Genomic DNA, 11,230 nt, shown 5'->3' with positions numbered 1-11,230 from the left:
CCATACTCTTTCCTCAGATACATGTTGCTCAAGAATTTGAGGGAGAGCAGATCTGAAGGCAAGGGAGACTGAAGATAGTCCAGAAGAGAGATAGGCAGGCCAGATGGGGATAATGGTTTTAGTCCAATAATAATTTGGAAGGTGTAGCCCTCTTCTGTCTTTTGCATCCTAGATACACATAACTTCTAGCTCCCCTTTACAGGAAGCAATCATTTGTGTTCAGTCTAACTTGGTAAAAACTAGCTGCCTTTAGAGAACCATAACCTTTTCTTCAGCACCTCTCTTTACTCGCTCCTCCTCCTGATGGCATCCATTTTCCTCTTATCTTTCTCCATCCTCTGCTTCTAGTTTGTGAATCTTGTCCAACTATGTGGGCACCAGTGCTCCTCATCCTGCAACTAGCAATAAAAGGAATTTATTTTTCACCCAGTCAACCCCACCAACACAGACACAAAAAAACACAACCAGATACAAGCAGACACAGACACAGAAATCCAAGTAGAAAACATCAGGCTAAATCACTGTTGTAGGGTGGTAAAGTTCATGTATTAATTAGCTCTTACCATTTCCATGTCAGTCACCTAAAAGCTTTGTCTCCACACTCCCAATGTTCTTCTTCCATTAATCATGACTCAAAGAAGCAAGTTATTTCATACATCCATGCATTAACAGAGAAAGATTCTTTTGCTAAAATAATTTTGTTAGCCACTTCCTACAAATCACCAATAGGTTCCACTTTAACAATTATGTAATATGATAACCACCCAAAATGTCAAGAAATTCCACTTTCTCCCCGGATGTGGGTGGGACTTGCACATCTGCCTCTCCTGAGTCCAGTCTCAGTTGGGAGCTGTTACAAACAGCCTACCTTTACTTGGGAGTCATTTAAAACTCTGAGGCTCCTCCTCTTTCAGCAATTGTGTTCCCTCCATATGTCAATGGACTCAGGGAGTCTCTTTCTAGCCTGACATGACCTCACACTTGCAGTTTAGAGTTGGGACTCATTATGGCCCATTTTTGATTATCAAACATGGGGACCACTGCTAACTCCCCTACACAGGACACACTGTTGTATGTGACAGCTGGTGTAAAAGTTTATATGCAGGTCCCAAATCCATCATGATGCTTGTTTATTTCTGATCATTAAGTTCTACCTTTCTGAAACAAAAAAAAAAATCCAACACCTTCTCTTTCCAGTGCCCAACACTACCAGCCACCTTCAACTGCCAGTGACGTGCTTCTCCTTGGTTGTTGTGTGACTCCTTGAACCTTCTGACCATATTCCTCAGCATCATGAGTTCTAGGGTAGGATTAAGACTCCCCTTTATCCATGCTGGCCTGCAGTTATGTCTTTGGTTTTGTCACAGACTGTGGTGACACTGAGATGCTGCACTAGAGCTGTTCTGGGCAGAAATACCCCAGCACTGTGATATGTCACCGTGAGGACTGACTAAAACTCTCCATAATTTGAATCCTAAAATTATACTGCTAATGTCTAGCTACTTTAGAAACTCTTTATAATAAAGAGATTCTTGTGAGCCGCAGTTTAAGTTCCATAAAATCACCAGTTTGCCTACACAGTGTTTATAGCAAGACTATATAAATTCTGAACTTAGATTGTATGTGTATGCTTTAAAAAAATCACACACACACATACACCATCTAAAATTTTATTCCTTATATTCAATGGATTAAAACACTAGCTAAGAGCCCTGGCTGCTCTTCTAAAGGGTCCAAGGTTGATTCTCACAGAACTCGAGATCATCTATAACTCCAATCTAAGGAGATCTGATTCCCTCTTCCAGCTGCAGAGGGTACCAGGAACAGTCATATATGCTGGCAAAATGTTCAAACATATAAAATAAAAAATTAGAAATTCTACTTTATCCAGTAGAAAAGAATAAATTAGCCTGTGATGTTAGGGTTATTGGTGTCAGCAAATAATAAAACATCCCAGAAAAAAATTGTCTTCTCAAAAACACAAATGAAGTTGACTTTTTTATTTTTAACAAAGTAGGTGCAAGTCCAAAGAGAAGTTGGAATTTAGAGTGGATTTTACAGCAGGCATAGACACTGGTTATGACAAACCAAGGTTCAAAGAGACAAGAAAACCAAGGTCTTCACTGAGAACTTCAATGAGGGGGCTACAGCCAACTTTGCACACCCCAGAGGAGCCAATGTCAAAACAAAAGAGTTAGGTGGTTAGGAAAAACAGGGAGAAACAAAACCCCACAACAGCAACAAAATCCAACAGCCCAGGGACCATCAAATGCTCAGAGAAGGCAACTGTACTGGCTGGTTTTGTCAACATGACAAAATCTGGAGTTAACAGAGAGAAAGGAGCTTCAGGTGAGAAAATGCCTCCATGAGATCCAGCTGTAAGGCATTTTCTCAATTGGTGATCAAGCAGGGAGGGGCCATTGTGGGTGGTGCCATCCATGGGCTGTTACTCTTGAATTATGTAAGAGAGCAAGCTAAGCAAGGCAGGGGAAGCAATCCAGTAAGGAACATCCCTCCATGGCCTCTGCATCAGCTCCTGCTTCCTGACCTGCTTGAGTTCCAGTCCTGACTTCCTTTGGTGATGAACAGCAACATGGAAGTGTTAGCTGAATAAACCCTTTCCTCCCCAACTTGCTTCTTGGTCATGATGTTTGTGCAGGAAGAGAAACCCTGACCAAGGCAGCAATTTAGGAGCAAAACCAAAGCTACACTTGCTCTTTTCCACAACTGAGCTCCTCCTGTTACCCAGAAGGAGAAGCACTTCACAATAATTTCATAAATTCATTCTTTTTAATAGCTGAGTAGTAGTCCATTGTGTAAATGTACCACATTTTTTTTATCCATTCCTCTGTTGAGGGGCATCTGGGTTCTTTCCAGCTTCTGGCTATTATAAATAAGGCTGCTATGAACATTGTGGAGCATGTTTCTTCCATACTAGTTGGAACATCTTCTGGATATATGCCCAAGAGAGGTATTGCGGGATCCTCCGGTAGTACCATGTCCAATTTTCTGAGGAACCGACAGACTGATTTCTAGAATGGTTGTAGAAGCTTGCAATCCCACCAACAATGGAGGAGTGTTCCTCTTTCTCCACATCCTCGCTAGCATTTGCTGTCACCTGAATTTTTCATCTTAGCCATTCTGACTGGTGTGAGGTGGAATCTCAGGGTTGTTTTGATTTGCATTTCCCTGATGATTAAGGATGTTGAACATTTTTTCAGGTGCTTCTCTGCCATTCGGTATTCCTTGGGTGAGAAATCTTTGTTCAGTTCTGAGCACCATTTTTTTAATGGGGTTATTTGATTTTATGGAGTCTACCTTCTTGAGTTCTTTATATATATTGGATATTAGGCCCCTGTCCGATTTGGGATAGGTAAAGATCCTTTCCCAATCTGTTGGTGGGCTTCTTGTCTTATTGACTGTGTCTTTTGCCTTGCAGAAGCTTTGCAATTTTATGAGGTCCCATTTATTGATTCTCGATCTTACAGCACAAGCCATTGCTGTTCTATTCAGGAATTTTTCCCCTGTGCTTATATCTTTGAGGGTTTTCCCTACTTTCTCCTCTATAAGTTTCAGTGTCTCTGGTTTTATGTGGAGTTCCTTAATCCACTTAGATTTGACCTTAGTACAAGGATATAGTAATGGATCAATTCGCAATCTTCTACATGATAACAGCCAGTTGTGCCAGCACCATTTGTTGAAAATGCTGTCTTTTTTCCACTGGATGGTTTTAGCTCCCTTGTCAAAGATCAAGTGACCATAGGTGTGTGGGTTCATCTCTGGGTCTTCAATTCTGTTCCATTGGTCTACTTGTCTGTCGCTATACCAGAACCATGCAGTTTTGATCACAATTGCTCTGTAGTACAGCTTTAGGTCGGGCATGGTGATTCCACCAGAGGTTCTTTTATCCTTGAGAAGAGTTTTTGCTATCCTAGGATTTTTGTTATTCCAGATGAATCTGCTGATTGCCCTTTCTAATTCGTTGAAGAATTGAGTTGGAATTTTGATGGGGATTGCATTGAATCTGTAGATTGCTTTTGGCAAGATAGCCATTTTTACTATATTGATCCTGCCAATCCATGAGCATGGGAGATCTTTCCATCTTCTGAGATCTTCTTTAAATTCTTTCTTCAGAGACATGAATTTCTTATCATACAGATCTTTCACTTCCTTAGTTAGAGTCACGCCTAGGTATTTTATATTATTTGTGGCTATTGCGAAGGGTGTTGTTTCCCTAATTCCCTAGTTTTTAGGGGACCCACATGACTTCTCAGGGTCAGCCAATGGTCTTGGTTCCTTCTTGTCTATGAAGACACAGGACACAGGTCCTGACCTCCATGCAGCCTTAGCTGCTGCACACACACTAAGGGTGAGCTAAGCTGGCCTCTTCTGATCCAGAGAGTTTTGTAAACCACAATTCTAGGCAATTCCTGGATCTAGTGGGGGACAACTGAGCACAAGACCCCTGCCTGCTCTCTGAGGAACAGAAGCCCCAGCTGGGTTCTTACTGCTCTATTCCCAAATATAATGAAGAGCAGATGTAACAGCCAGCCATGATCTGGTGGGAAGGGCAGACAGGCATATCCAGGCCAAGAGAAGGATGTACTGTTGCTTTGTGGGCCTATCTCTTCCTCACAGGCATACTTAGCTCTGCTACCCAGCACTTACTCAGCTCTGTCTGGAGTGCTTTGGTCCCACAGGAGCTCTGTGGTGGTGAAGACACTGACAAATCCAAGGACCTAGACCCTTGCCAAGCACCTGTCCACACTTGAGTTCTGCTGGGTGTCAACACTATGTGCAGCCATGTAAAACTGGGGACATTGACGACTTTCTTCATTGGGATCACTTGTGAACCCCAGGGCCAGATGACATGCTTGAGGCCAGGCAAGAATAAGGAGAAGCAAAGTGACCTTACATGAGCTTACAGGATACGGGCCTCAGCGAGGGGAGGGACTAGCCCTGGCTCACACTCTTCAGGAACATATGTGGTGAGGGTAGGCATGCTGGACACATGCCCATGGTAGACTTCCAACATACTAATCAGTGAATGTCTACATTTGTGTACGAATGTGGTGTATGTGTGTGTGTTTGTATGTGTGAGTGTGATTGTGTGTGTGTGTGTGTTTGTGTGTATGTGTGTGTGTGTGTGTGTGTGTGTGTGTGTGTTTGTGGTATCTGTATATGGAACTGCATGTTTGCCTGTGTGGGTGGGACATGTCCTGACACCAGTGCTGCCACTAGCAGAGCCACCACAATTGCTACAGACCACAGGTAACACCAGGGTTTTTTTTTTTTTTTTTTTTTTTTTTTACAAAGGTTTTCTAATGGAATATATTATGCCTCTCAGTCAGGACAGGTTCACATCATTTTGTACCAATGAGGAACACTGATCTTTTGGTCTTGCAGCTTGAGCCAAGCATGGGGGGTGGTTCCTTTGCCTTTCTACAGTTCCCAGTCTGTTCTGTATCACCTTGTCCAGGGAACAGAACCCTCAACTCAACCAGCGCCCCAGTTTGAATCCTTGCACTAGCTGAAATCCTGGCTGACTATCCCAAAACCACCAGTTCTGACTGAGATGAGTATAACACAGAAGGCCTAGATGAGAAGAGGCTTCCACACCCAGCCAGCCAGTCTTGAGCACCACTCTGACAAATGTTAAAGGGAGTCCAGATGTGGCCCTCCTACCAATGGGTGCAAGTTTGGCACAACTACCAAGAATCTGTGACAAGCAGTGGCATACAAGCCTCCTCTTGTCCAAGTAAACTGGCATCAAGTACTTCTTTGTACCTTAGGCATTAAAGAATCCTGAGGGCTCCATGGAAAGAGAACTGTACCTATACCTTCCCAGAGCTCATTATCTGTACCTGCTTAATGGCCCCTGGACCTTCTTGACTAAGGTGAGGAGAGGAGACCCCAAACAACCCTACCCTCTCCACCAGCAACACTGACCTGCCAGGTGGAGGCAGCCTCCAAAGCCTGAGGAGTGGGCTCTGTGTTCTTTCCCATTGCATCCAATGGGGTCTTGTTTGCATAGCCAGTGGCAGTGTCTCCTGTGGAACTGAGCCATGCTGCTAGGGAGACCTCTGTGTTGTTTACAGTACTTTTAAGGTAGACTTTGGAAGAGGGACTAGAGATTTGTGATTTGAAGATCCTGTAGTAGCGTGCTCTGGGTCTGTGGAACATAGGATGGCTTTGCAGTCATAGGGCTCCCTCTAATGCCCAAGACCCACCATGACACATTCTCTAGAAAATAAGACAGGAGTCCAAGAGGCTTCAGGGCTAACATTGACTCTTGTTTCTCTCAGATAATTTTGCTCCTGAGAATCCCAGGAGCTGAGAGCCAGGGACAGGAAGAATTGGACCTTCTCCATGCCCAGACTAGTGTCAGAGCTGGTTCCCCATCTCCTACCAGTGGACAGACAAAACAGAATGATATGGTGGGAAGATGGGTTGAGGGCCAAGAACTGCCTTGCCCAGACATGGACAAAGGCTGGTGGTGCTGAAATGCTAGCAAGCCACCTTCAGGGCTGACTGGCATAGACGGGATGGCTGTACAGATCTTCGCTACACCACAATGTCCTGCAGCAGTGGGTCTTCACCTGGCCAGTACAGGGAGAGGAAGCTTAGGAACTTCATTCCATGGAGAGGAGTTAACTTCTTGAAAACCAGCAGCTCCACCAGTGTGCAGCCTCAGATGTTGCTGTGCGAGCTAGTCATGAGCTGTCTGGATGACTAGGCAGACATACTGGTCACCTATGTGGTTGTCCTCTGCTTCCCCAACCTGCAGAGAGATATAAGAGTGTGCTGGGAGTCCTCCTGCTTATGTGCTTTCAGTGCTCCTACAGCCACAGAAGCCAGCTCTACCCAGACAGTTCTAATTCTGGCATAGGCTATCTATCCTGGGTCTGATAGGCCATCCTTTTGATTTGCCCTGTCTTAGCTCTCACAACACACTTCCCTGAATTTAACCTCGTGCTGTTTCCTTCAACCATCCCAGTATTCATCAGCTCTATATTCCACCCTACCTTAGAATCGCTGATAATCCTTGATACTTTAGGGGTTTTTCCAGGCTGGGCCGTGGGCTCTTATGTAGCTGTGAAACATCCTAGATGTTCCTGGCATCCTCCATGCCTTGGTATATGACTTCTTTGGGTCCCCACTGGAACCAAAGGATGCTGGCCAGATAAGAATTCTCTCCCCATTGTCGTCTTTTTGCACTTATATCTTTCAGAAATGGCTCTGGATGTGGTCACCATACACTACCCTGGAAGCATCTGAGAATTTAAGGAGGGCCACTTTTGACCTAAACTTCTCCACTGACTGTCTGGGTTCCATCAGCTGACAGTTGTTCCACATTGATGGGCAAACTTATGCTTTTCAGCCATGACAGACTTAGCCATGACAGACTTTAGGTTCTGCTCCGAAGACCCTACACATACCACAGGTAGTAGAGTCATTCACATTGTACTATACCTAGGTTTCACAGGGCCTCTAGTGTAGTCTCTCTGGTGCCCTATGTTGGTGGGAACTCAAGTTTCATAGGCCCTGAGGTGTCTGGTAGCAGCCCTTTAAAATAATAGGTAAAGAAAAGTGGAAATAATATCCTGCAGTTTTGCATGGCTACCACTGGAGGGTGCAACACTGCTATGCCCCTGGCGAGACACTCAACAAGTCCACTCACTAAGGCTCTGAACCTGAAGTAGAGAAGCACTGCTAAACCCACTGTTGCCAGGAACTTGGCTGTCCCTGCAGAACTGCCTGTAAAGGTTTTTTATTCTTTACAGAGGCTGGGTGGATACCACTCTGCAGCTGAGCAGGCCAAGGTACTCTGATTTGTCAAGGTATGTGGGTTTATGCAGGACACAAAGGCATGGCCTACTCTGGCCATAGCTTTTACAGGTCACTGCCAGCCTTTGCAGTGTTGGAGTTGGTGTTGGTGAGCACCCTTGGACTTGAGTCTTTCTGTCTCTGGTCCCACTGGTGCCACTATGTTAATTCCCTCATGTCCTCCCTGGTTATGGGGCAGGGGAGGAGCTCACATCTGTAGCTGCACTGTCTCTGCTGTCCCTATCCAGACAGTGGCTTGAAAAGACCAGGAACTCAGTGACTGAGCAGGGAACAAAGGTCAGGGCCACAGTGCTGGGTGTGTGAAGACTGCTAGAATGAAAGCAAGCAATACCACCATGCTCAGGCAGGATGCGAGGCCAGGAGCACTGTGTGCCCTGACAGAAGGGGATGAGACCCTGACTCCCAAAACATGCTCCTTCAGAACTTCTACATGATCACCTTTGAAGAAGATGTTCCTCATTAAGAACATACCATGCTCTTGCTTCTGTCATCTAGTTCACTTTCCCAGGAATAGACCCTTCAGGAATATTGATATGTCTCCTATGAATGCTAATATTCATGGAAATCATGTTTAGAATTGGTTCTCAGTGTGCTATCTGGTTCCAGAAAGAGTCTGTCAGAAATTCTTACAGGGGCAGGGAAGCCAGAGGGTTTGCTGCTGCAACTGCTGCTGCTGCTGCAACTGCTGCTGCTGCTGCTGCTGCTTCTCTGCTGCTGCTGCTGCTGCCGCTACCACTGCTGCTGTAGCTTCTACAACTGTGTCTTTTTCCAGGGTGTTTCAAAAAGCCTCCTCTTTATACTCAGGATGTGAAAAAGTTCCCAGATGACACTGTGAAAGAGACAAAATAATTTATTCTAGGAAAAAGAAATACTGAGGTAGAATTCTTAGAATACCGTGTGGGGCTTTGACTAGCCTTAGTATTTTTAAATGTCTTTTTTTTCTACTTCACAATTACAAGGAGAAATCACTTAGAAGTGTTTCCTATAAAAATGTATACATCACTAGGTCTTAGGAACAAAAGAACAATCAGTGTGCACAAACCTATGCATGCATGCAGGAGTCTGACCATCAGCAATAACCAGCAAACTATTCTGTTGATACTTATTCAATGACATTGCTTGTTATTAGTTCTGAAGCTTACTCAGTGTGATGTTATTTTAAAAATGTAACAATCTGTTCTTCAGCTTTTGACATTGATTGGCAAATTGCTAGGGCCAGTATCGCCTGAGAGAGTCCATGAACCAATAGCCCTCTAGTCCTCACCCTGTAGGAGCTAACTTCTTTCGGGAACATGGAGTCCAGGGGAAGAGATGAGGTCAGAAAGACAACTGTGTTCAGTGGGGTAGAAATCATTCATATTGAGACCCTGCTGGGAAGAGGAGAAATTCAGAAGAGGGAGAAGGCTTGGGGTTGAGGAAGAATTGTAAATTACTTAGAGAAGGTAAGAAGGTAAGAATTGGGTGTGGAAAATAGAAACTGGAGACAGAGGAGGGACCAACACACAGCAAACTGGGAAGGACAAACACAAAGGTACCTGGGCCCTGCCTGCTGCTGTGTCTCTGGAATTTCTCTCTGTGCCTCATTTCTGGGGAGAGACTCTGCTCTGCCCCAGCCGAGGTGTTTTTCTTGATGGAATGCAGCAACACAGCGTCCTGATGGCATTCCCCACCCTCCTTGTCCATCGCATGATGCCTCTGCGCCAACCCCTGCTGTGGATGGGCTTATCCTCTGCTAGGGCACTGTGGGAGAGATTCTCTTCTCTCTTCTCACTGACGCTCTCTTCACTTATGCTGCTTGTTGAAAGCATGCAGGGGACACTCATGGCACGTATGTGGTGTTGGTCCTGTGTGCGTGTCATCTGGTTTGCCCGGAAGACAAGGCCATGCCCAGTGGATCTTCTGCCTGCTCTTTGCCTAACCTTCTGGCCGTAGGCTGGCACCTGACCAATGGAGGATGGCCAGACCGATCTGCCAAGGATGGGAGCACTTCCACTCCTCTTAATTTTTAAACACGAAGCAGCACCAGCATCTATGGAAGGGAATGGGGCCTTAACTTGACTCACTGTTGGAGCCTGGGTTGAGCGGACTTCCCTCTGGAGAGCCTGCCTTTCCAATAAATAATATGCAGCCGACATTTCATTAAATTTTTCTTTAGTGAGTGATTCTCTAATATCTTTTGCTTGGAACCCAATATACTGCATCACATCTACAATGTCAGGATCTGGTCTGACAGGGGAGGGTTCCTCATGAATATTTTTTAATCCTTTCCAGTGGCCTTTTAGCCAAGGATGCTTCATTACTTCTGTGACTGTCGGCCTATATTTGGGGTTTACTGTCATTAGGAGGCTCAACAGGTCCTCCAGCTCGTCGGACACCCCACAGGGGGCAGGGTATACACCTGCCAGTATCTGCCTTTGCAGCTCAGGTATGGTGACTGAGTCGAATGGGACCTTTCCAACAACCATGTAGTACAATATCACTCCTAACGCCCATAGGTCACTTTTTCTTCCATCATATCTTTCCCAGAGGAATAACTCAGGAGCACGAAAAGCATAAGCACCACAGGGCTCATCCAACAAATCTCCGGGTTTGACTTGGGTACTAAGCCCAAAGTCAATTATTTTGATGCTCCCCTTGTTATCTATCATAATATTATCAGGTTTTAGGTCCCTATGCACTATCCAATGTCTGTGGCAGTAGCTCACTGCCGACAGTATTTGTAAAAATATTTGTCGGGCTTCGTCCTCCTCTATGTGGCCAGAATTTTTGATGTATTCATAAAGTTCTTGGCCTTCAACCAGTTCCATGATGAGGTATCCTCTTGTTTTGGTCTCAATCACTTGGAGAAGTGAGACAATATTGGGGTGTTTGATCTTTTTCATTAAATTGGCCTCCTTCATGCCTGGCTGGAACCAGGGCTTGTTCTTTACAAGTACTTTGACGGCCACGGGTGTGCCTGTGAGCCAGTGCTGGGCCAGGAGGACCTTGGCATAAGTCCCATGCCCGATAGTTCTTACAACATTATATTGGGAGTACAACTCTTCGTCCTCAGGGTTACTCGGCCGAGGGCTGGGAGGTGGTAACTCCTCTTCAATATGTGCAGGCATTGAATCACTACTAGTGGTACCTGAAAATAACATAAGAAGAATTAAAATCAAAATAAGGAAAACGATGTAGGCAAATAGAAACTAAAATTACTTCAAGTGCTACCTAAAATAAACAAAGAGTGCTTGGAATAAAGGTAAGTAAAAGTTAGAGAACTATATAAAAAATATGAAAAAGATATGGGGGAAAAGCTAAAGTCAAAAAATCTTAAGTAAAATCCAACCAAAAAACTGACCCCAAACTAGAAAGCCAAGAGCACACATATACTAAATATAGA

The 11,230-nt window shown here is 44.8% G+C and overlaps 1 pseudogene; it reads right to left on the bottom strand.

The window, feature by feature from the left end:
• Positions 9,384–10,955, bottom strand: Gm7732 (predicted gene 7732; annotated as a pseudogene).

The sequence above is a fragment of the Mus musculus genome, chromosome 17 (genome assembly GCF_000001635.26).
Source record: "Mus musculus strain C57BL/6J chromosome 17, GRCm38.p6 C57BL/6J".
Taxonomy (NCBI): domain Eukaryota; kingdom Metazoa; phylum Chordata; class Mammalia; order Rodentia; family Muridae; genus Mus; species Mus musculus.
This window is presented reverse-complemented; position numbering and strand designations above follow the sequence as displayed.